Source organism: Notamacropus eugenii, chromosome 4 (genome assembly GCF_028372415.1).
Source record: "Notamacropus eugenii isolate mMacEug1 chromosome 4, mMacEug1.pri_v2, whole genome shotgun sequence".
NCBI classification, from domain to species: Eukaryota; Metazoa; Chordata; class Mammalia; order Diprotodontia; family Macropodidae; genus Notamacropus; species Notamacropus eugenii.
In genome coordinates, this window is record NC_092875.1 from 339793113 (window position 1) to 339817532 (window position 24420).

At 41.2% G+C, this 24420-nt stretch overlaps 1 long non-coding RNA gene across 1 annotated transcript in view; it reads left to right on the plus strand.

Annotated features, from left to right (window-relative positions):
• LOC140498027 (uncharacterized) overlaps positions 1–19044 on the plus strand; it is a 365436-nt gene extending 346392 nt beyond the window's left edge. Inside the window, exon 4 of the long non-coding RNA XR_011964986.1 lies at positions 18532–19044. This is a non-coding gene — a long non-coding RNA (uncharacterized lncRNA). The remainder of the gene's footprint in view (positions 1–18531) is intronic.
• Positions 19045–24420: the final 5376 nt, after the last annotated feature.

Consider the following 24420-nt stretch of genomic DNA (forward strand, 5'->3'; position numbering starts at 1 on the left):
ATATTTTGCACCCCCACCCCTGTCAGAACAGGGTTCTCAAAGGGTAAGACCTGGATCTATCCCACAAGAACTACTTTTTTCTTCCATGATACTGGGAGCTACCCAAGGCTGATTTTATCCTAGTCTGATGGAACTGACAGAGACTGAGCATGAGTGCACACACACACACACACACACACGTGCTCACGCACACACACACACACACACACACACTCCTAATCTGTGTTGAGGAGGCATACATATGAGTACTAAGTAATCCAGGATAAAAAGGATTATAGTGAATGTTAGATTATCTGTACTATCTCTGGTAAATCTTACATCTAAGTTCTCATTACTATTGTCACCTACTCTATTCCTTTAGGGAGCTGTTCAAAGTTCAGCAGCAGAGGTTAGAAGGAAAGACATTTATTTCTTCCCCATACCCAAACAAAAGTCTCAAACACAGCAACTCTACTTAAGCTGGTACTTTGCATCAGTCTGAAAGGTGATATATTTTCTTTTCAGTATGCAGTGATGACCAAGAAGTCATGGAAAAATGGGATTTATCTCCAACTCTGTTACCTGAGTTGCTGCTGTTGTTTTGCATGGTGGCACTTTCATTTTCACCTAAAATGCAGTGAACTACCAAGATGTCAGATGAACACATGTTCACTAGCAAAACATACACACACTCCAAAGTCACCATAAAATGACTTGAGAATTCTCTGTTGCTTTAGATGTCTTCTTTTTTTACTATCTGCACTTTTGAGTGATCTACTATTATTTATAATAATTGAATCTCAGCCACACATAGAGAGGCATGATTTTCTCTTTCAAAGAACAGGAAAGAGTCAACACTCACCTGCTTCACAATAAAACAGGGATCAGAGATGAGGGGGACAGAGAAGGGACAGGAATTTCAGAGGAATGATGATAATTTCTGAGTTCCCTGGGATCTTGAGTCACATTCAGGAAGGAACAGGATTGCCAGGATATTGCTGGAGCAGTGATCCCTGTGACATTTCTTTGGAGCCAAAGTACAGTTCTTGGAAATGACACTGCTCAGGAAGGTGCCAAAAAGAGCAATTCTAGTGAAAACAGAATGGATGGATTGAAGAGAGGTGATGGAGATGAGTGGTATACGAGGGCAAATTTTAATGATGAGACCACAAAGGTGAGGACTGAGAGGAGGTGCAGTCTTTATTACTGCAAAAACCTCCTGACTAATCCCCCTGATGCCAAGCTTTCCCTATCTAAGCCATTCTGTAGGTTGCCTCCAAATAAATCTTCTTAGAGTTGATTTCATCATACCACAAGTTCCCTTATTCAATGGTTCTCTTGTCTCTATTGCATCAAATGCAAAAACTACCTCTTAAAATATAGGGATAAGATCTGGACCTGTGATTTCACTGATACAGAGAAGTCTCCAATACGAAAGCCTGCTCTTCCAATGCAGGTTAGAAATTTTTTTGCATCTTACAGTCTTATAGAGTTAAGTGACTTTCTCAGGGTCATAAAATCAATCTACATCAAAGGAAGGATTTAAATCCAAGCTTCCCACGTCTGAGGTCAGCTTTCTATCAGCTATGTTACACTGCCTCTAACTTTAGAATATAAAGCAATTTGTTACATACCTATCTTCTAATGATCTTTATTTTGCTTTGTATGTGGTAGTACTCTCTCCCCAAGAGTTATAAGCTCCTTGAAGGTATAGTCTGGGTTTCATTCTTGTTTATATGCATGAAACTGAATGCATGGCACATGCTCAGGAAATATTTATCAATCACCCAGTCAAATGAATTTAGCATTAAGAAATGTGTGATGTGATGTTATTTCTATCATTCCTCAAACCTTATATACTAGATAATTCCCTATCATCACCACCAGCTGTATACACATTCTGAAACTTTAAGAGATAATTTTGTCCAAGTCAGATAGAGTAGGCAGACTTCAGGCAGATTTCAACTAATCAACCAATTAATAAATATTTATTGTGCAGCTACTAAGTTTATGACCATGGGTTATACTCTGTACTTAACCCTAAGAAAAGACCCAGGCTGGGAACAAAAGCAATATGAGCAAGGATTTAGAGATGTAGATGGAGGATGGAAACCTGATAGGTCATTCACAGGGAATTTGAGAGGATGACAATGGAAAGAGGGATCTTAGCCTTCCCTAAATAATCCCTCAGTATGCTTATCCAAGCCCAGGGAATCAAACACTTTAAGAGACATCAGAGCTCATTCTGGAAGGTATTTCTGATGGGTTGATACTCCATCCTTCCACACTTCACTCTTGAAAGGGTCCCAAGGCCAGAGAGGCTCAAAACAAGGGCTGCCAAGCAGCCCTACCTAGTCAACCCTTCTCTTCTAAAGTTACAATCTCCCAGAGGCTTGGCAACAGCAAGCACAAGGCACTGAGGATGTGGGAGGAGGTGTCTAGAGATAGGAAATTTTAAAAAAAAACACACACACGCACGATGATGTATAGTAACAAGAGAATGCATCGTTTCCCATACTGTATCATAAATATCGTATTTATAACATTAATTAAATGCTGGAGACTTAAATCATTTATAATAGAGATGCAACCACTCAATGAACTGTTAGCAGAGTCAGCGCATTCTTGCTCGGGCAGGATTGGACAGAGAGTGATGGCTCCAGCTCCCAGCCCCACTGATGAGAGCAGACCTCCCAGAGCTTTCTTCACAGAGCAGAAGTGTGGTCACAGAGCAAGAAAGCCCCTCAGTCATCCTCCTGTCTCTGAGAGGGCTGCCACTCAGACAGCCCTGCTTCAGGAAAATGTCCCTTCTCCTCACCCCCTGTTCACCTTCCAATCAGTCCATTAAAAAGCATTACCCTCCACTATCTACTCTGGCCTATGTTGAACAGTGCAAGGAAGTGGAACATAGAGATAGGAATAGGAACCAATGTGACTGGAGGACCAAAGGTCACATACGTGAAAGCATTCAAGAACAAAGTCATCTGTTAGCAAGTCTTCGGGGTAGCTAGGTGGATGGAATGCCCTACCTGGAATCAGGAAGACTCATTTTCCTAGTGACCTCACACACTAGTTGTGTAACCTGGGCAAGTCATTAACCCTGTTTGCCTCAATTTCCTCATCTATAAAATGAGCTAGAGAAGGAAATGGCAAACCACTCCAGTATCTTTGCCAAGAAAATCCCAAATGAGTCACAAAGAGTCAGACATGACCAAAACAACAATTTTATATATTGTTTGTGTGATGTTATGAGCCTATGACATGCTCAGTGTCTGTTTCTCAGATTAATAGAGTCATGCTAGCATAGAGGTCTAATTGTGACCATGGTGCCAGCTTTGAACAATGGAAGTTGGGAGGTTGTATGAGCTCCCCTGTATGGGACCATAGATTTAGAGTTCAGAGGGACCTGAAAGGCCATCAGATACAAACTGTTCATTTTACAGATGAGGGAACTGAAGTTTGGAGAGAGGTTAAATGGCTTGTCCAGGGTAATAAATGTATTTAAGACAGAATTTGAACTCGTGGCTTCCTGACTTCAAGTCCAGTGCTCTATCCACCCACTGTGTTCCTTATAAATCTATGTATGTTCTTTGTTGTTATAGAGCACATAAAAATTCCTCTTCCCCCTTCCTCAGGAGAATTCAGAAGTTTTGGGGTACAGAAGGAATAGTAGTTTAAAGGAAAACCCAAGAGATAAGGACAGTGCCCAAAAAGGAACAGTGACAGATCTGTTTTGAAGATGCCAACAGAGGGTCAGGGACCTCAGTTCAGAGCAGGGGGTTCTAGTCTTTTTTGTGTCCTTTGGCAGCCTGGTAAATCTGCTTTCTCAGAATAGCATTGAAAATTCATCAGAATGAAATACCTAGGATGACAAAAGATTCTGATTATATTGAAACAATGATACTTTCTCCCCATCCAAATGCATAGATCCCTTGAAATCTATCCACAGACCCCAAGTTAAGACTCAGAACAGAAGCAAAGGAATCAGAAAGAAAATTCAGATTGCTCTGGGACTTGGAAAATAAAGAAAACCTGAAAATTAATCAATTAAGAGAAGAAGATTTCTCAAGAGTTTTCTCTTGAGGCAAGACTGAAGCTTTTTCTACACTGGGGCCATGTCCTGATGTCAGGTAGATAGCAAATGAGCTATTATTGGTTACCTTTCTCACTAAGAACACAACAATAATGACGTCAGCAGCAACAATGACATTAAACAAAAAAAAAGAAGAAAACTGTTCCAGGGCCATTTATATCCAATTTCCATCAAATGTGAGAGGAATGAGAATGAGAATAAAAACTGGAATTTATATAACATGTTATGCTTTTCAAAATACTTTATGTGTAATATCACATTTGATCCTCTCTCTGTGTGGTAGAAGTTAAAGGGATTGTTCTCCCCAGTTTACAGGTAAGGAAATATAGCTTCAGAGGGAGCAAAGTGACTCACCCCAGAACCACACAGCTAATAAATGTCAGCCAGATTCAAACCCAGGCTGTCCTGACTCCAAGTCCAGCACTCTATACACTCTGCTAGTTAAGTCAGATTCTGTGTTCATCCTTTGAGTTTGAAGAAGACCATGACATCAGAGAAATGATGACATAACTTGCACTTGACTTTATTTTGAGTGAGAGAGGGCTGTGCAAGGTTACCAGCCTCACTTTCTCCTCCTGGGTCATCTGGATTCACTGACCAGATATTCATCAGGATGAGTGGAGACAGCCCAGGATGCAATGGGAGACCTTGATCTATTCAGGTACACACTCAGAGTGAGGTAACACCCATTCAGTGAATAGGGTTCTTTAAAAAGTAATCAGGGAATGGCCCCTTTAATGAGCAAAAGGAAAAAAAAAAGTAAATCAAGCTGAGAGGAAAAGAGAAACAGTTACTATTGATAATCACTCTGAAGCCAGGAGGATCCTGAAAAAAGAACCATTAAGTGGAATTTGGGCAGGGACCTATTGTTGTACGATGTATGATAAACCAGATTAGAGATGTCTTAAGAAATTCTCAGTACAGTATCTTAGCGTCTTGTGGTCTGTAGTCAGTCAGCAAGCATTTATTAAGTGCTTTCTATGAGCAAGGCATTGTGCCAAGTTCTGGGGATACAAAGAAAAACACACAGTAGGTGCTTCATAGATATACTTTCTTTAAATGCTAGTGAAGTTCTTAAAAACAAGCAAACATCTGTCTCATGGTGAAATAAGGGGAGAGAACTGGCCAGACCCAGGTGGGCAAGGACCAGCAGCAGCAGAAAGAGCCTGGCCTCAGGCCCTGGCAGATGCTGGGTGAAGGGCCAGGAAGGCGAGGACAATAAAACCCCAGGTCAAATTGGCATTGGGTCTCAGAGAGAGCTAAGAGAATTTGCCCATCTCCTTCTGCCTAGGGTCCTGTTATCTCCCACATGCCTCCCTCAGGGCTGGAGCATTCAGGATCTGGTAGGGAAGAAAGACAGAAGGAAGGAGAAAGGAGGGGAGGGAGATGAGGCTGGGACTGTGATTCAGGCCTGGCCAGGTTCCAGAAATCTCTGTGCAATCAACCAAAGAAACACATTTGAGAAAACAGAATTGTAAAAGTAACTTTGAAGACTCAGTTGCCATGGGAACAGATCTGTAAATACTTAACTGCAAACATTAAGTGACATGCAGCCGCGATTCCGGCCTGCACAGGGAAGGGATGGTAAATTTCACCCACTCTTTAAATAATCAACTCTGATGTTTTCTGTCTCTCTCAGCCTGCTCCCTCCTCCTCCCTTATTCCTACTCCTTCTCCTTCCCACACTCTCTCTGTCCTTGCTCCCACTCCATTTTATCTCCCTCATCCTTCTCCCAATCCCCTCCCTTCACATTCTCTCCTATTTCCAGATCTCTTCTCTTTGTTCTCGAATACTCTGAAACCTTCCTGGTCTTCCAGAGAAGATGGAGCCTGGACCCTGAGCGCTTTTTGTCAATCCTGGGCCCACCTAGAGGGGTGGAGGAGACGGGGGGAGGTCCCAGTCTGATGGGGAATTTGCCTCTCCCCATCTCAGCCTCTAATCTGATGAGGGAGAGACAGAGGGCAGCTACTTTGGAATTGACAGAGGGCAAAATTCTACTAGTGAAGTCCTGGCCTTTCAAACATGCTTAATCAGAGAGCAAGATGATAAATAGTTGCCCTGCTCCTGGCAGGGGTGTTCTGCATGAAATCTGTCATCTTCTCATGTTAGTGCCCCTTCTGCAGGATTAGAATCAAACTCCCCTGGGGGTAAATTATCATCATCTAGGCTAAGGAAGGGGAGAAGGGGGAGGTGGGAGTCATTTGCAGGTCCTGGGGGAATGGGTTTGCTAAGACTGGAGGACCAAGGTTTGCAGCATGTTTGGGGGGAGTGGGGGAAGGTAGGACAGAGGGGTGAGTCCTCAGCAAAACACATCTGCACCAGACTGATGCCCATAGGACCAACAGCCAGGATGCAATCAATTCAAAAAGTACAGTGCCAGGACACAGAAAAGGATACTTGTAATGTCAACAGCCACGGCCTAGGGGGCAGAGTCTGAATGACTCTGATTGTAGCTCATCATGAGCCAGGGCTAGAGAGGGTGGGGTTCAGATGCCTTTGGAATATCTTGAGAGAGGAACTCCCAAAAAAGTCACTTCCCAAGGAAGGTAAAGCACACTCTAGTCAAGGGGCCATAGCAACTCTCCAAGTAGTGCTTAGGTTTAAGACAGAGGATTTATCATATCCAGCAAATAGGTGATTGTCTGTGACAATCACTGTACCTACACTCTTTAAGTGATAGAAAATGCCTTAAACTCCGAAAGAGCACCAAGAGCCAGGCTAGTTGGGCTCCCTTCACTACTCTGTGACTAATTAGCTGTGTGACTTTGGTGAAAGCCTTTCCCGTCTCTAGGGTTCAAGGTCCCCATCTGGAAAATGAGGGTTTTGGACAAGGTGCCTTCCGAGTCTTATCATGGGGATTCCTTAGAATCCTGTCTTAGAATCCTTCTAGCTATATTTTCGTTATCAGGGTACTCTGGGAAGAGCACAGGATTTGAAATCAGATGGCCCTAGACAGAATGGTGTAGCAGAGAGAATACTAGACTCAGCGTAAGAAAGACCTAAGTTCAAATCCTGCCTTGGACACTTAGTAGCTGTGTGACCCTGGACAAGTCACTTGAGTGACTTACTCAAATATGTTTCAGTTTCCTCATTTGTAGAACAAGAGAATCAGATTAGGTAGCTGCTTTGGTCCCTTTCCGTTCTAAATCTATGATTCTATCACCTGGATTCAAGTCTCAGCTGGCTCTACCACTTAATGCTTGTGTGATTTTAGACAAGCCATTCCAACGATCTAGACTTCATTTTTCTAGAGGACCTCTAAAGCCCCTCCCAGCTCTAAAACTCTGAGCATGTTATCTTGGGATTTGTTCTGCAGGGCTCTGTAATAAACTAGGAAAAAGCAGGTCGGAAAGGGCCTTCCAGTGTTTCTAGAAAATGGCTAAGTAAGGAAAGCACGCCCCCTGCTGGATTTTCCAGGTGGTGGCTTCAATTGTCTGAGCTCTTGACAGTTAGAAGGGGGCAAGGCAAATCCCATGGCTCACAGAGGATGCTGTCATGCCCAGCCAAGTGGCATTCATAGCCAGAGAGGCTATGAAAGATACCTCTTTCCTTGGCATCCCATGGAGACAGGACTCGGGGATGCTTCCAGAAACACCCCAAAAAGGGGATAACAGTGTGGTGTGGTAGAGAAACCACTGAATTTACAGTTAGAAGGCCTAATGTGGAGTCATGGTTCTGTTACTTCCTTCCTATGCCACCTTGGGCAAGTCACCACCTCTCTGGGTCTCAGTTTCCTCATCTATAAAAAGAGAGACATGGGCTAGATCAGTCAAGGAAAGAATAAATGAAAGAAAGAAAGAATGAATGAATGAATGAATGACAAAAAAGTTAAGTACTCACTTGAGTCAGGTGGTGACACAATGGATAAAGTGCTAGGCCTGGAGTCAGAAAGTCCTGAGTTCAAATTCAGATACCTACTCTCTTTACTTCAGTTTTTTCAACTATGAAATAGAGAAAATAATGACCTCTCAGCCTCCCAGGGTTGTCGTGAGAATCAAATAGGATAATATTTGTAAAAGAAAAAAGAAGCATTTATTATAGTCCTAGCACATAGTAGGTGCTATGTAAATGCTTATTCCCTTCACTAAATATGTACCAAGAATTTCACTAAATGTGGGAATTCAAATATATAAGTGAATATACTCACTGCCCTCTGAGAGTTTACATGCTAATAGAGGATATATTTATATCTACCTATCTACAGATAGCTATCTATCTACAGATAGACAGATATAGATATCTAGATAGGGAAGTGGTGGCAAGGAATGAAGTATTTTGGTTTGAAAGTTTATGCAGAGTTGGTTAATGGAACCAGAACGATGTAGATTGGCACATTCTTTCCAGTTACAATGACAATATTGACTTTATTATGGTTCCAAAATTGGAAAGTGGATGGAGAGGGGGAAGGAAAAGAGATAAGAGGAGAGGGGATACTTGAAGAGGGCACCTGAGCAGTCAAAGTGCAGCATGGCTACAGCCATGTAAATGGGTCACCTGAGCTGCTGACCAATCAGAACAGTGACACCCCAGGGTAGGAAATCAAATTGGGAAGACAAGACTCCTAAATAAGAAACAGAGATAGTCTCTAAAGTCCCTCCTGGCTCTCAAATCAGTGATCTATAAGCTGGCTCTCCATTCTTGGTAGCAGTGGAAAAAGTGCCAAACTTGGAGTCAGGAAGACCCAAGTTCAAATCCTGACTCAAACACTTCCTAACTGTGTAATCCTCACCTACTTAATGTGGCTGATGTGAGGATAAAATTAGATAATATCAGAAAAGAGATTTGTAAACCTTAAAATGCATATATAAAAATTATTATTATTGTCATCATTATCTTGCCTAAAATGGAGGCACAAGGCTCTTCTCTCCAGCCAAGAAATCAGCCTTTGCAAGTTGGTCTGAGAAGACTATTACAGGTAGCTTTGAGAGGATGTTTTCTACACTGTTCATGGTAATTCTGTATACTGAGGACACCCCATGGAATGTCAACTGAGGCAAGGTGGGTAGGGAAGGATGCGGGAGTGCTGTTTCCTGTTCATGGCCATATCTTCCCAATTTGATCATGCACTTTGCCATGTTAAAGACTGTCTCTTCCCTTGCCCTCTCCCTTCATAGGGTTCAATAAATGTTTGCTGATGGATCAATCATTCTTTATCCATATGCATACGTGAGATAGACCAGCACAAGCATTTATTGCAATATACCTGGCACCATGTAAGCATATTCATAGGTATGTCTCTATGTGTCTGTGTCTGTGTGTGTGTCTGTGTGTGTGTGTCTGTGTGTGTGTCCAAAAGACATCTTAAAAAGGGTGGTGAGAATGGGGTTAGTAAAGGAGGTCTGCATCAGACCAGATTAGAAGTAGACTTGCCCTTGTGTATGACTTGGTGGTAAAATCACAGGAAAGGTTGTCAAGATTGCCTCCACCCTCCTAGTTCAGATGTTTAAAATCCTAATCCCTTTCGTATAGCCCTTTTTATATTGGTTATGGAATCCAAGTACCTACAAATAAGAGATACCACCCTAAGAGAACTCAACAGGGCCTGAGAACAACAGATTAAAGGAAACCCTAGGGGTCTGGGCAGGAATTGGAAGGCAGACCTAGAAAGAAATACTAAAGATCAAGAGACTTTTTTTGAAGGTGAGACAGCTCATTTTCCCCTCAGATGAACCAGAGAGAATCTTAACTTATCAGGGAAGTTGGACCAGAAAACCCTGGGCCAGAAATGGACTGGCCTTACAGATTAAAAATAGACTCCTAGATGTGAAGGGTTTCTAAATGCGGTAGGATTCCTGAGTGGAGCACAGCTGGTCTCTCTTTAGCCCTATGTCAATGCCCTGAATCAAGGCTGGGCCTGCTCACTGATCAGGCCAGGACCCAAAAAGCTTTTGCTATACCAAAACACTGAAAAGGTCTGGCTATTAAAGACTCATTCTAAGGAAGAGGCAGTAAGAGCAAAGGAGAAGCACTATCCACAAGGCCAGAATCTTGGGGGGAAAGGTCAGGAATAAACTGAGGTAGCCTTTCAAAACCTTAGACTATCAGATAGATTTGGACTCTTAGGTCCACTTCTACTTGCTGTGTCTATCAGCTACCAAGAGGCCCAGTCAATTATGGGAAATGAGATATCCATCAGTCCTGTATTTCCTATCACACAACAATACCACAACTAAGTGGTACAGTGGATAGAGTGCCTGGAGTCAGAACAACTCCTCTTCCTGACTTCAAATACATCTTTAGACACTAACTAGCTATGTGACCCTAGGTCAGTCACTTAACCCTGCTGACCTCAGTTTCCTCACATATAAAATGAAGTGGAGAAAGAAATGGCAAACCACTCCAGTATCTTTGCCAAGAGAACCCCAAATGTGGCCATGAAGAGTCGAACATGACTGAAAATGATTGAACAAAATGTTACTACAAGTTGAACAAACTCAGATGCCTTGAATCTAACCTAACTAGTCTTCACTTAGCACCTGCTATGTGCCTAGACCTTTTCTGGATGCCAGAAGTGAGAGAGACAGAAAACTTCGTTCCTATCCACAACAAATTCTCAGTCTATTGGGGGAATATTTTGCATTTTTGAAACAATCATAGGATAGTCTTGGTGGGATGTTGATGGTCTGTAGAACCACTCAAGAGAACAAACCCAAATGTCATGGTCTTTAATGGGACTGAGTAGGACTGAAACTGGGGCTGAGGCTGAAAGTTCTTCAGAAAGTTCTATTATCATTATTCTTTATAGCTCAAGACAATTTAGACATAACTACCCTCCACCTTTTCAAACCATGCCCATCCTTAGAGCTAGCTCGGGTCCTATTTGCTTCATGAATCTTCCCTTGATAACTCCTATCTGCACTGTTCTCTTTGTTCTCTCACCACCTATAGTCTACATGGTCTAAAGTATACCATCCTATTCCTTATTATTCTCCAAACTGTTCTCTAATTCTTTTGTTTTTGTGAATCCTGCCTCTTCATAGCCAAGCCCAGCACTGAGCTGGACACACAGATCTTTAATACACATTTTCTAGATTGAATCAAATTAGCAGCACAAACCCTTCCACCTAAGGCCATTCCAATAGATAATTATGAGGAAAAAGTTTCTGTGTAACTGGACGAAATTTCTGAAATGCTACCAAAACAGAGCAGATCTCATTCTTGAACATGTCCTGTTCCTGTATTGAAAGCTCCTCAGATGTATTAGGCAGTAAAGTGTTACAGGTACACTGGATGTTAGATTTTTGAATCAAGAAGCCCCGAACTTAAATCCTGACTTGGACACTCATTAGCTGTGTAAAGGGACCTGAGGTCCCTTCCGACTGTAAGAACCTATGTACTGTGTCTAGTAGACATTCAATAAATGCTTGTTAAATATTGAATGATAACATTCTGGAGTGCCAGAGATGAAAGGGACCATAGCGGTCACCTAATCCAACCCCCTTATATGACAAAGGAGGAGACTGAGGCCCAGAGAGCCGAACAAGCTTGTCTAAGGTCACATAGTTAGCTGGTTCTCAGGTGTGTTGAATCGAAAGCCCAGGTCTTTCAACTCCTCAGTGAAAGCACTGCTCTTACCGATGAGTACAATATCCACCTTGTTTCCCAGGGTTTGTGGGTGTCTAATTCTGGTTCTTGCCCACTGCATCTTGGGCATTATCCTGAATGTCCTAAGGCATTACCTCACGTAATTTGTTACTCCACTTATGAACAAAACACCAGCCTTTTGTTCCACTGGTGCACACCTCAACTCTAGCACACAGGCATGTATACAGGAAGTGCCAACCAATGTTTATTGTTGATGACCATAACACTCTTGAAGCTAATAATGAATCTGAATTTGGGGGCAATAGGAGGAGAAGGGAAAGGGAGAGAATAAGCATTTATATAACACCTACTATATGCCAGGTACTATGCTAAGTGCTTTTTTCAACTATTTTATCATTTGATCCTTATAATAACCATGAGAGGTAGGTTCTGTTATTATCCTCATTTTACCATTGAAGAAACTGAGACTGGCAAAGGTTAAGTGACTCACCTAGGGTCACACAGCTAATTAAGCATCTGAGGTTGGATTTGAACTCAGATCTTCCTGATTCCAGGCCCAGTATTCTATCTTTACTGTACCATCAGGTACCTGATGGTTTTCATATAGCCTGTGTCATGGATCACTATTTGTAGACTCCAGTTCTGGGTAGAAAACTTTTCGTGGTGGGGGGTTATAAGTATATAGATTTAGAGCTAGGAACACAAATGTCATCTAGTCAGATCCCCTCATTTTATAGACTTAGGAACTGAAGCTAAGGAGGTTCCAAGGTCACACAAGGCAGCATGGGATAGAGCTGGGCATAGCGGGCCCAGGACACTGGGTTTGGGGTGAGGGCAAGCTGACCTGGGTTCAAATCCCCCTTCAGGCATTTCTAGCTGTATGACCTAAGCAAGGTACCAAACCTCTCTATCCTTCAAATTCCTCACCTGTAAAATGAAGGGGCTGGACCAATGACCTCTAAGAAGCCTTCTCTCTAAAATCTATGATCCTCTGCCTTCAGATTTGGAGTCTTTTCCACCATATCATACATGATACATATTCTTTGCAAATCCTAACCTAGGAGCTAAAATTCCAAAGGGAAAAAAATCTGGTCTTTGCAGATGTAAACCTCAAGAGTCAGAGGGAAGGAAAAGCTGGGAGATAATTTTTTTTTCTAGGGATGTTTTCCTCCAGAAAAGACAAGGGAAGGGAGAAAAACCCTACCTCTTTCCATTGAATATTTTCATTTTTTTCCCCAGGCTTTTACACCTCCAAATATACCAAACTTGGTTATTTTATGTGCATATCAAGTTATATAATACATAGTATGTTCATAAGCTAGCAAAGTAACTAGATCTGCAAAGACTGATAAAAATAAATATCTCATATTTCAGTTTTATCCACAATTTCATTTTTAAAGAAATCTTTTTTTCTGTTTTTCCGTTTTCTAATTAGAATTTCTGGGAATTTTATACTTCTAGCCTAGGATTAGCCCAGCAAAATTGAGAGCATTTTTGCCCCATTCCCACAGCTTCCCAGAACCCCCATTGAGGCTCTACCCAAGCTTGTCCTCCCCAAGTAGAGTTCAAGGTTCTAAAATTACTCTTCCCTCTTCCTCTCCATCATCAAAATTCCCATTCACTCTGGCCACAGCTCTCACTTAGTTGGCATAGAAAAAACCAACCTGGTAAATGAATCTACTTATGTATTCATGGCTGATAATTTTTTAATGGTAGCCTTCCCAGAGGAATTTACATTTTAAGAAAGGATCCCAAAGGACCATACATACAGCTAAAGAATGAAGTACAAAAGGAGCATTCAAGGCACCTCAGTGGAGTAGAAGGAAGGAGGAGAGGCACACAACCCTGGGCCTGGAGTGAGGAAGATCTGACTAAAATCCTAGCTATCTCCTACTTACTACCTATGTGATATCAGGAAGTCATTTATCCTCCCAGAGCCTGTTTCTTCATCTGTAGAATGAGGGAGTTGAACAAAATGGTCTCTATGGTACCTTACAGCTCTAAATCTCTGACAATTTAAGGGACCTGCTGGTCATCGATGGCTGACTACTCTGTTTCTATGAACAAGAAAAAAGGATATTTTGAATTCTCAAACTCCACCCCTTTGTCTTTACCTTCTTTCTGTTTGCCCATTTCTCTCTCCTATCTCAGCTCGCTCTTCCTGCTGCTTTCTCATTCACTGATTCTGATTTCAAGCTAATGCCCACTGGATCAAATTGTTCTTGGTGAGCTCCTGAATCCTTGATCCTGTCTAGGAAAGACACATGAGGTTATCAGGAACATTACAGGAGGAAAGGGAACTAGTACAGAGGGGAAAGCTCAAGATATGATCCAGCAATGGGTCAGCCCAGGCTCAGACCTTCTTCTTTATTGAACCTGAAAGATCCTAAGAGATCTCAGAGCCTCAATCTACATTTGATCCCATCTACACCAAAACCAACAAGTCATCAGAGGGGTTTTATGTAGTATAGTAGAGAGGCATTGGATATTAAAGACAGAAGAACTGAGTTCAAATTCCAGTTATACCACATGACCTTGGGAAAATCATTTAACCATTGTGGTTTCTTCATCTACAAAAATAAGAGGTTGAGCTAGAGAACTGTTTGTGTCTTTTCCAGATCTAGATCTATAAATCTCTAAAGGCAGCTCAGAGAACCTCCTCTGTCTTGCAGAGTCCCTCTCCTGTGCTCACTCCATTCAGTTAGCTCATTCATCATCATTCACTAGGCACTTGCCATATACTCAGTCTTTGCAAGGCTGGCCTGTAGAGAAGAGGGGAGAAAGAGAAATTATTATCTTTGCCTGTTGGGGAGTTCCCAGTTCAGTTGATAAGATAAGACAAATACTTCTAAAATAATTTGAGACAAATACAGGAAAGTATGTGATTAAGAACAAAGTTGTATGGGTCACAAGGTGTTGTAAGAAGGAGAGGATAGTGTAATCTGAAGGAGGTGAACTTGAGATGGATCCTAAATGATGACCAAGATTTGGATCATAGGACTTTAGAGCTGAGCTGGACCTTTATCTGGTCTAACACCCTCATTTTGTCAATGAAGAAACTGAGACCCAGAGACTTTAAGTGACTTCCTCAAGCTGATTAATGGCCAAAGCAGGACCCAAACCTAGCCATTTTGATGCACTGCCCATGGCTTTCTACTACATTTTAACTAAAGAGAGAGTGAGAGTTGAATTGGGGGGTGAGGGGGAGAGGGAGAATGAAATGAATAAAGGCAGAGAAGCAGAAATGAGCATGGTATATACCAGGAACTAGCCTGGCTAGAGTAGAAAGTCCATATTGAAAAAAGGAGGGCAGGACAGGGTTGAAAAAGGAAGATGGGGCTTAGAGAATATTTTAATATGCTTGTTATAACTGTCATTATTATACTTCATGTTTCACAAAACTCATATTCACTCTCTAAATCAATCCTCACACTATTCCTTTTAGGTGGGCAGAATGGGGATAAGTATCCCCATTTTAGAGAAAAACTGAGGCTCAGAGAAATTAAGTGACTTGCCCAAGGCCATCCCATATGTCAGTGGCAGCATTGAAAAGAGAACCCAGACTTCCCAAACCAGTTTCCACTACACTATTCAATTCAACTCACCAAATATATATTAAGAATCTACAATGTACAAGACACATTGAAAAAAATAATAGATAGAGAAAGATGAAAAACAACATAGCCCCTGCCCTCAAAGACTGCAATCTACTTGGGGTAAAGGAGGGCCATAAGACACATATGTAAATAAATATAAGATAGGATTAATAGAGGCAAAGACAGATCTAGACAAATTTTTTAGGAAAATTGGTGGTGGAGTGGGGAGAAATCCCTTTTAACTGGTTCAGAGAAGGCTTCCTGGAGAAAGTGGCACCAGAACAGAGACTTGAAGACAAGACTTCAAATAAACAGAGATGAGGAGGAAGTGCTTTCTATGTTCCTGAGAGTGGCCTGGATGAATGACAGTGGTGGTAAAGGGCAGGATAATATCAGAGCGTCCAGCTTGCCTGGAGCAAAGGCTTGCATGAAAGAAAACACCATGAACATGAGGCAGAAAGGTAGATTGAAGGCAGGTTTGGAAGGACTTCAAGTGCCAGGCTGAGTTTGTGTTTTATTCTATGGGCAGAAGGGAAACAGTGATGGGTTTTGTCTTGGTTTATTTAGCAAGGAAGTAGCATTGTCAGACCTGTGGATGACAATGATGATTTTTGTAGCTGTGTGAAGAGACTGAAGAGGGAAGAAATTAAAGGCATTAAGACTGGTTAGGAAGCTTTGATCACAGTCCAAGCAAGAGGTGATGAGAGCATGAATTAGCCTAGTGGTAGTGTGAGTAGAAAGAATAAATGAATGAAAAGGCATTTATTAAGTACTTGATACATATGCCAAACACTGTGTTAAGCTGCCGGGGTGGGGGGGGGGGGCGGGGAGGGAGATGTAGTTACAAATACAGAAGTAGAAACAGTCTCTGCCCTCAAGGTACTTACAGTCTATAGAGATAAAATTATATAATGGGAAAAAACATATACACGCTAATAGTATTTTAATTTGGAAAATTATAGGGATGATAAGTGGAGTCACAGGGGAGTAGACTGACAGACCCTTTCCAGTAAAAATGACAGTATTGATTTGGTTATAGTTCCAGAACTGGAAAGGGAATAGGGCAGGGTGTACACTGGACGATAGAGAGGCCGGTGAAAAGAAGATGGGTGTAAGGTAGAACATAGCTAAGGCTGTCTAGATACAGAGGGCATTGGACGGGGGGGGGGGGCCAGGGACTGAGAGACTGTTAAGAAAAGAAAAGAGATAAACAAGAGATAAGAAACACTGTGGAAGAATTAATGTGATTTGGCACCTGATTGGATATAAGGAGCAAAAGAGAGGGAAGAGTTAAAAGATCTACAAAATTTCAATCCTGGGTAACTGGAAGGAAGCAAGGAATAAGCATATATTGAGTGCCTACTATGTGCCAGACATTGTGTGCCAAGTGCTTCACAATTATTACCTCATTCAATCCTCCAAACAACCCTGTCTGATAGGTGCAATTTTTATAATACCCATTTTATAGCTCAGGAAACTGAGGCAGACAGAGGTTAAGTGACTTTCCCAGGGTCACATAGCTAGGTAAATGTATGAGGTCAGATTTGAACTCAAGGTTTCCTGACTCTAGCCCTAGCATTTTATCCACCATACCACCTAACTGCCATGAATTCGGTGGTGCAATGGATAAAGTCCTATGTGGCAGATAATAGTACTCCAACACAAATAAAGAAGTTGGAAAGAGGGGCATGTTGATGAGAAAAGATGATGAATTCATTTAAAGATGTCTGAGGAGAGAACTAAGAGGATGTGAACAGCAGACAGTTAATGATGCAAGACCAAGGCTCTTGGGAAATATCATAGATGGATATAGAGATTTGTGGAGCCATCAACATAACTCCATGGGAGTGGAAGAGATCATCAAAGAGGGGAGGGGGGATAAAGAAGGAAGAAGCCAGAAAATGTAGGCTGGATGAATACCAACATTTGGGAGGTCAAATAAGGAAAAGGAATCAGTAAAAGAACTTGAGGAGAAATAGTCACATATCTATAGTTTATGGAGTATATATACCATGTATCATATATGGATTATATATGCCATATATATTATATATATATCATACAATATGGAGAATTAAATGACGTAAACAAGGACAGCCCACCCCACCCCCAAATTGTGAATAGTTTGAAAAAAAATGAGAATGCTAATATTATTTATGCTTATGGGTTAAGTGTGCGAGGAAAGAAAGAAGTATCTTCTTGGGTTCTGTCTGTATCTACTAAGAGGGAGTGGTTGAAAACTTGCTAATTTTTAACATTCAATGAGTTAGCTAGAGGAGTGGGGTTAAGCAGGTTCCAAAGCAATGCTTTTCCAGAGAGTCATCAACCCAGGAGCTGCATGAACAGAAGCAGAACCAGGTAGGTGGGGGTGGGGGGAGGGGGTGGCTAAGCAGGGTGACTGGTTTATCTAGATAGGAAAGAATTTGGAAGACAAGGGAACAGCTGCAGTGACCTGCAGGGTAGGGGCTATGTTTATGCCACCACCAGAGACAGTCACCAAATAATCATGCAAATACAAAAGTCTCTTGGTTGAGAGGGAAAGTGAATGTATGTGAAGACCACCTCTTTACCTCTGATAAACCTGATTTATCGGAAAGGTTCTTATCAGAAAAGTTTTGGGTGGGAAAGAAAAATATTCAGAGGGAGTGAAAGGGGGTGATGTGTACTGGAGGGAAAATGAAGGAGAAAAAACAGTGCAACCAAGCTCCTCTTGGACAGGGTGATTCTAGACATTCTGAAGAAGAAACTTCTTAAAACCCTCAAGAGGATTCACAGGCACCGGTAAGTGGGTGGAATCCTGTGACCTCCCTCACAAAGAAGAGATGTATCCCTGTAATTGCTGATTCCCCGCAGAAGGGCACACAGGTATGTAAACCTGACATGCTAATCAGGATGTGTGCTGTCTTCCCAGACCATGTATCCATGAAGTGGTGGAAAGAATTCCCCATCACTGTCCACTTCTGTTGATGCACATGGGAATAAATGAGGTCATCAGAAAAGAAAAGAAACTTGAACCACATCTCTAGATACTTTGAAGTTTTGATTAGCAAATGAGAAGTCTGGGGAACACAGCAATATGAAGGATGGCCTGGAAAGGACAAATATTTTATGGTGTAGTGGAAAGACCACTAGAGCTGGAGTTATAAGATGTGGGTTCAAGTCCTTGACCTGCCACGTGCTGAGTGGCCTTGGGCAATTCACTTCCTGTCTCTGGGCCTCAACTTCCTCATCTGTCAAATGAGGGGGTTGAACGAGATGATCTCTAAGGTCCCTTCCAGTTCTGAGATTCTGTGACTCATCTCTTCTTTCATTTGAAGGTCATGACTATGGACGTGAAAGGAGGACGAGGGAAGTAAATAGCTGGCTATATAGATGGTGTCAAAGAACAGGATTTGTTTTTCTGGATCATTGCCATGGAAACCAGAAAGGTGAGCTCCTGGCAATAACAATAAATAACAATAATAATAATAATAGCTCACATTTAAAGTGTCTGAAGGTTTGCAAAGCACTTTCCTCCCAACAGCAAGTATGATTGTCCCTATTTTACAGATGAGGAAACTGAGGCTCAAAAAGGGTAAATGATTTGCTCAGGGTCACACAGCTAATAAGTATCAGAGCTGGGACTCAAATCCAGGGCTCCTGACTCTGAAACCAATGTTCTTTCTATTACACCATGCTGCCTGCCTGGTAAGAGGCAGAGAGTGCCACACGAGAACTGGAGAGGATGTGGCTGGTGCACAGCTCTAAGACCTCCCAAATGAACATTAAGCAGAAATTTGAGTGGGAGGGAGAAAAGTGGTTATTATGCGGAAGAACATGTGTGGCATAGAAAGAAACAGTATAGCAGAGGTGGTGCTTGGTTCTTGGAGGAATGTAACAAAGAAGCTAGTTTGGAAATAATGTTTATGTTCTAAGATGTCTGTATACCAAAGTACAGAATATGGGTTACAAAGTCCATAAGAAATTTTAACATAACATGGTAAGTATGACTTCATGGTATATGGAGTGTGGCAATGGGAGAATGGAAAGAGATGCCTTATTCCAAAACCAACAGATCTGATCATAGTCGAGATGGGTGGGAATAGCACTGCATCTCAAGAAGGTATGGGAATTCATCAATCTGACATAGGGAGCACGATTAGAGAATTTGGATAGGGATAAAAAGAGAAGTTAAAAAAAGGAATATCATTGTGGGAGTATACTATAGACCACCAAGCCAAATGGAGACAATTGAAGATGCTTTTCTATAGAGTCCCCTGGTATGGAAACTCCCTCCACTGAACAGGTCAGCAGCTTCTCTGTCAGTCTCAATTACCTCATGCTCTGAGAGGTTCTAACTTGCCCACAATCACACAGTATGTTTCAGTGGCAGGACTTCAACCCAAGTCTTATTGCCTCCAAGGCCAAGCCTCTAGCCATGATGGCAGACTGTCTCTTTTCCAACACAGATTCTAAATTCAGTTCAGAAGCAGTCATGTTAATGTTAGGGGTTTCAACTCTCCTCATCTGCTAGAAGTTCCATTAGACTGAAATGGTAATTTTTTGACTTGTCTTGCTAACAATTCCATCTCTAAGAAAAGCCATTAATGATATGAAAGGCATGGAAACAAGAGATTGGGACTATGCCATTTTAGAGATCATAACAACTAAGAAAGGAAAGACATACCAGGCATAATCAGACATGGTCCCTAAATTGGAGACAAACAGCTTTCAATAAAATGTAAGCTTCTTGAGGGCCAGAATTTGTTTGATTTTCTGTATGTATCCCTAGGGTGTGGCACAGTAATTTTTATTTTGGGGCTGAACTTCTGTTTTCATCAGTATAGGGTACTCTGGGTAAAGAAATTCTCTCTGTCAAGGCAGTTAGCACCTACTCTGCCATTGTAGTCTTAGAGATAGCCATGGATGTTAAGAAGTTAAGTTACTTGCCAAGGTCACACAGCTAGTATGAGTCAGAAGTAGAACTCTGGTCATTTCAGAGCTCTGAGGCCAGCCCCAGTCCATTAGGTTAAGCTGCCTCTCCTCTGTAATAGATTAGCTACTTAATAAATGTTTGTTGAGTGAATCATGGATCACCAGGTTCGGAGGCAAGAAAGGTAGGGGTTTATGACCAGAAACTCTAAAAGGAAAATGGACTCAGTTCAGTTTGAGTCTTAGAATCATGCACAGATCTCAAACAAAAGAGACTGAATGTCCCATGTTCAAGTACACAAAAATTAGATTTATAATCCTTGTTCTCCAGCAGTTTACAGAATAAATAAAACACATCACTGAAAAATTATTACACAAATATTATAGCTGAAATTTTCAAACATAACCCTATGATGACAGGGAAGAATTTTGGTCAGTCACAATATAAGATATGCAGCCTTGGTTGTGTTTGACTTGCCTTGTCATCACACACTAACCCTTCATAGTAAATGGATCCAGTTCTTGGGGGCAGGGCAGACTAAGCCTGTTCTTCTCTTCCCCCCCATCCCCCACTTTCCCCCAGAAGATAACACAATTACACTTCCAGTCTGCCTTTTCACAGGTCAGTGCATTGGCTATGACACAGAGAAAAACACCCACATAAAGAAATCTCTATGGGAGACCTAGAAAATGCAGTGGGATCCTTCCTGAGCCCAAGGAACTTACTTGAAACTGATCCTCTTTCTGCTAATATCCAGATCAGTCCAAAGGGCCAGCCTTTCTGTTCATCAGTAGTGGTCACTATACTTTCTCTTCAAACATCTCAGCTAAAATCTCTCCCTATACAGTAATAGTGGGACTAATTACTAGTTAAGCTAGTGATTTCCCTTACCTCTTATGCCAACATGCAAGACTCAGATAATGATATAGAATATGCCAAACACAAAGACATTTGGCATGGTCTTCTGACAAGACCTGACCTATACGTCACCTCAAAGGCTAGAAAACTTTCCAACTTCCAGAGTGATGGAAAGAATTCATCCCCAGCATGGGAGATAGCCTGGAAAAAGTATGGAAGCATCATGAAATCAAGGGAATGGTTAGCAGTCTAGTTTAACTGAAATATTGGTGAAATAAGGTCCAAGAGGAATGGGAGTCTCTAAAAGATAAGGGAGAAGCATCTGATGAAGGTTTTGTTACTGTACAGGGAGTCTCAGAAGAACTCATGTTTTTAAAAAGTCATGCATGAAAAATAAGTCATGTGACTGAGGAAAGGATGCAAAAGAGTGACATGAACCTAAAAGAACAATCAGGAAGCCCAGAATGAGCTGACACCTGTGAAACATGATAGGGAAAATAAAACAGGCACATACATACATATATGCAAATACACATACACATACACACCTATATGCAGAGTAAGTTGTTGAACAAGGAGGGGGAAGGCCCACTGATTGGGCAAATAGTGTGACGCTAACCAATGATAAGATAGAAGAATTTCTTGACCCCTTTTCTTCCATTTTCTTGATCAGGGAGATGGATGTTCAAACTAGAAACAGTAGGTCAAACACCCTAGAAAATGGTTTAAAGCTCAAGACAGATGGAAAGATAAGGGAGCCCCTAATTACTTTGAATATTAAACTATCCAGGCCCAAGCAAATTATTATCCATGGTGCTAAATGAAAGGGAGAAATGGTGGAGTGGAAAGACCTGGAACTGATAATCAGGAGATTTAGATTCTGGTGATGGTTCTGTCACTAACTAGCTATAGGATTTGAAGCAAGTCATTTAATCTTTCTATGCCCCAGTTACTTCATATGTAAAATGGAGAGGTTGAACAAGGTAACAACTTACATTCCTTTTAGCTTCAGCATACTAAGAACAGGCAGATATGATCACAGAACCATTGTTCATCATTCTTTTGGGGGGTGGAGGAGGAGGAAGCAAGCAAGAGGCCAGTAAAGGACCAAAGGAAAGAGAACAGTGATAGATACCAGAAACTACAAACCAGTCAGCTAGATTTCAATCCCCTGCAAAATTTTAGAACACAGAATTAAACAGATGATTTGTGAACACTCAGAAAGGGAAATCAGATCACAAGGAACCAGGATGTGTTCACTAAGAGCAAGGCATCCAAAGTAACTTCATTTCCTTTATTTTTTAACAAGATTATTAGATTGATAAATCAGGGAATTGCCATAGATAAAGTTTGTCTGGATTTGACAAAGAATCTTGTAATATCTTTGTGGACAACATAAAGAGATATAGGGTCCAGTTTAGGTGGATTCTCAGTTGGTCAAATTAAATCCAAAGAGTGACAATGAATGTATCACTATAGACCCAGAGAGAACTCTGCCTGTTCTTTTCAACATTACTATCAATTCCTTGGGTAAAGACATAGAAAATATGCTTATCAAATTTGTAGAAGACATGAAGCTAGGAGGAATGGCTAATATGATAGTTGATAGGATCAAGACTCAAAATGCTCTCAACAAGCTGGAACACTGTCTGAAACCAATACAATGAAATTTAACAGGGATAAATCCAGAAGGCTGCACATAGGCTCTGCAAGGGGGAAACCCTGGCATCTACTATCACAACCTACAATCTCTGCCTCTCCTGATCCTAAATTCTCACCTCTCTAACAGCCCTCAGGTTATGCAGCTTAGTTCCAGGTGCTGAAGAAGCTGTTGCTGCTGCCACTGCCATGTCTAAATATGACGAGGGTCCCTGATTCCTCTTGTTCTCTTGGGCTAAGAAGGAATTTTTATCCTATTCAGTCAAGATGAAGTTGAATTTTTTTTTTATTATTATTAAAGGAGCTTTTCTTTGTTACTAAAGGGAAAAAAATAAGATCATATTAATTACATGAGCATAGAATGCATGTCTTATTCTAAAATCACTAAATATTGACTAGACATATGGGACACTACTCTTCTCCTCTCCTTCCCAAGGAACCCTGAGTGAGGAAACCTATCTATAACCCAAACATTTCTCTCCTGCCCTTCACACTACCTGTCCTAGTACCCTTCTTGACTTTTTTGAAAGTCTCAGTAGTTCCTGATTCTGGCAATCTTGTGCATTCCCTGACACATTCCCTCTCCCTCTCCCTCTCCCTCTCTCTCATAGTGTCTCTCGTTCTGTCTGGGATAGCCAGCTTAAAGTACATACTCTAGTCAGCTGATAAGGCTGACTTTATCCTGAAGTAGAATTCAACTTCCTGCATTATAAAGGCAAGTGTCTACATGGCCTTGTTGAGCCCCTGCCATTTCCTGAAGTCTATCTGAATTATGTGTCCTTATGTGTAATTCTTTTCTTTAATTACCAAGAGCAGGTCACATTCTCTTTCAAAGCACCATGTTAGATGTCCCACTAAGTTCCCTTTTCCTGGCTAAGGGACACCTTCAGTAATCAGTGCTTTTGCAGAGTAGAGATGACTGGCAAACCAAGCTAATGAGTAATCATCTCCATTTCATTCTAAACTATCAACTCCACCTACTTCTCCAAGTCCTCATTGATGACTCAGGACTCCCATGTCCCTCAACATAGTAGTCTTCTAAAATTCTATCATTACAATTTTACCATAGAAAAAAACTCTCACATATAGTGATGAATGGCTGTTAATACTAGAAAAATAAGATTAAGTAATAATAAGCAAGTCTTTTTTGACAATTCCAATACTCAACTGGATCAATATGAGTATTCTTCCCTATGATACAGATCATACCCTATCCTTGCGTGCACATCCTGTGTCACTTTTGTGTATGACCTCCCATAAGTTTGCCATAAGAGGTACACCCAATTTGTTGGGGCCCTTCACTCTTGCCAAGTGGCCAACCCATATACATTTTTTTATAATATATTTCTTTCGTACATTTTTCACATTACTTTTCCCATATGTTTTATAGTATGTTTGCACATATACATACCTATTTGCATGCATATATGTATGTTTACATGTGTCACACACCAATACACACACACACACATACACACACATACAATGTGTGCTTCCCTCAACTGGCTTACCTCTGCTTGAAAAGCAGATTAAATATTTACTTCTTAAGGAAGTTTTTAGGTTATTTTGTTCTTCCTTGTCAGTCAATTGATTCACATAAGTTAAACTTCCATATACATTGATTATAATCAGTATCAAACTCCTTTCTTCTGTCCACTTCATTTTCTTTTCTTTCTTTTTTTTGGTATTGATAGCTTGTTTAAATATATCATATAGAGTTGTTTTAATTGAATTACATATCTTCTCATGATTATTCTTTCTTCTGATTTGGTTTCAG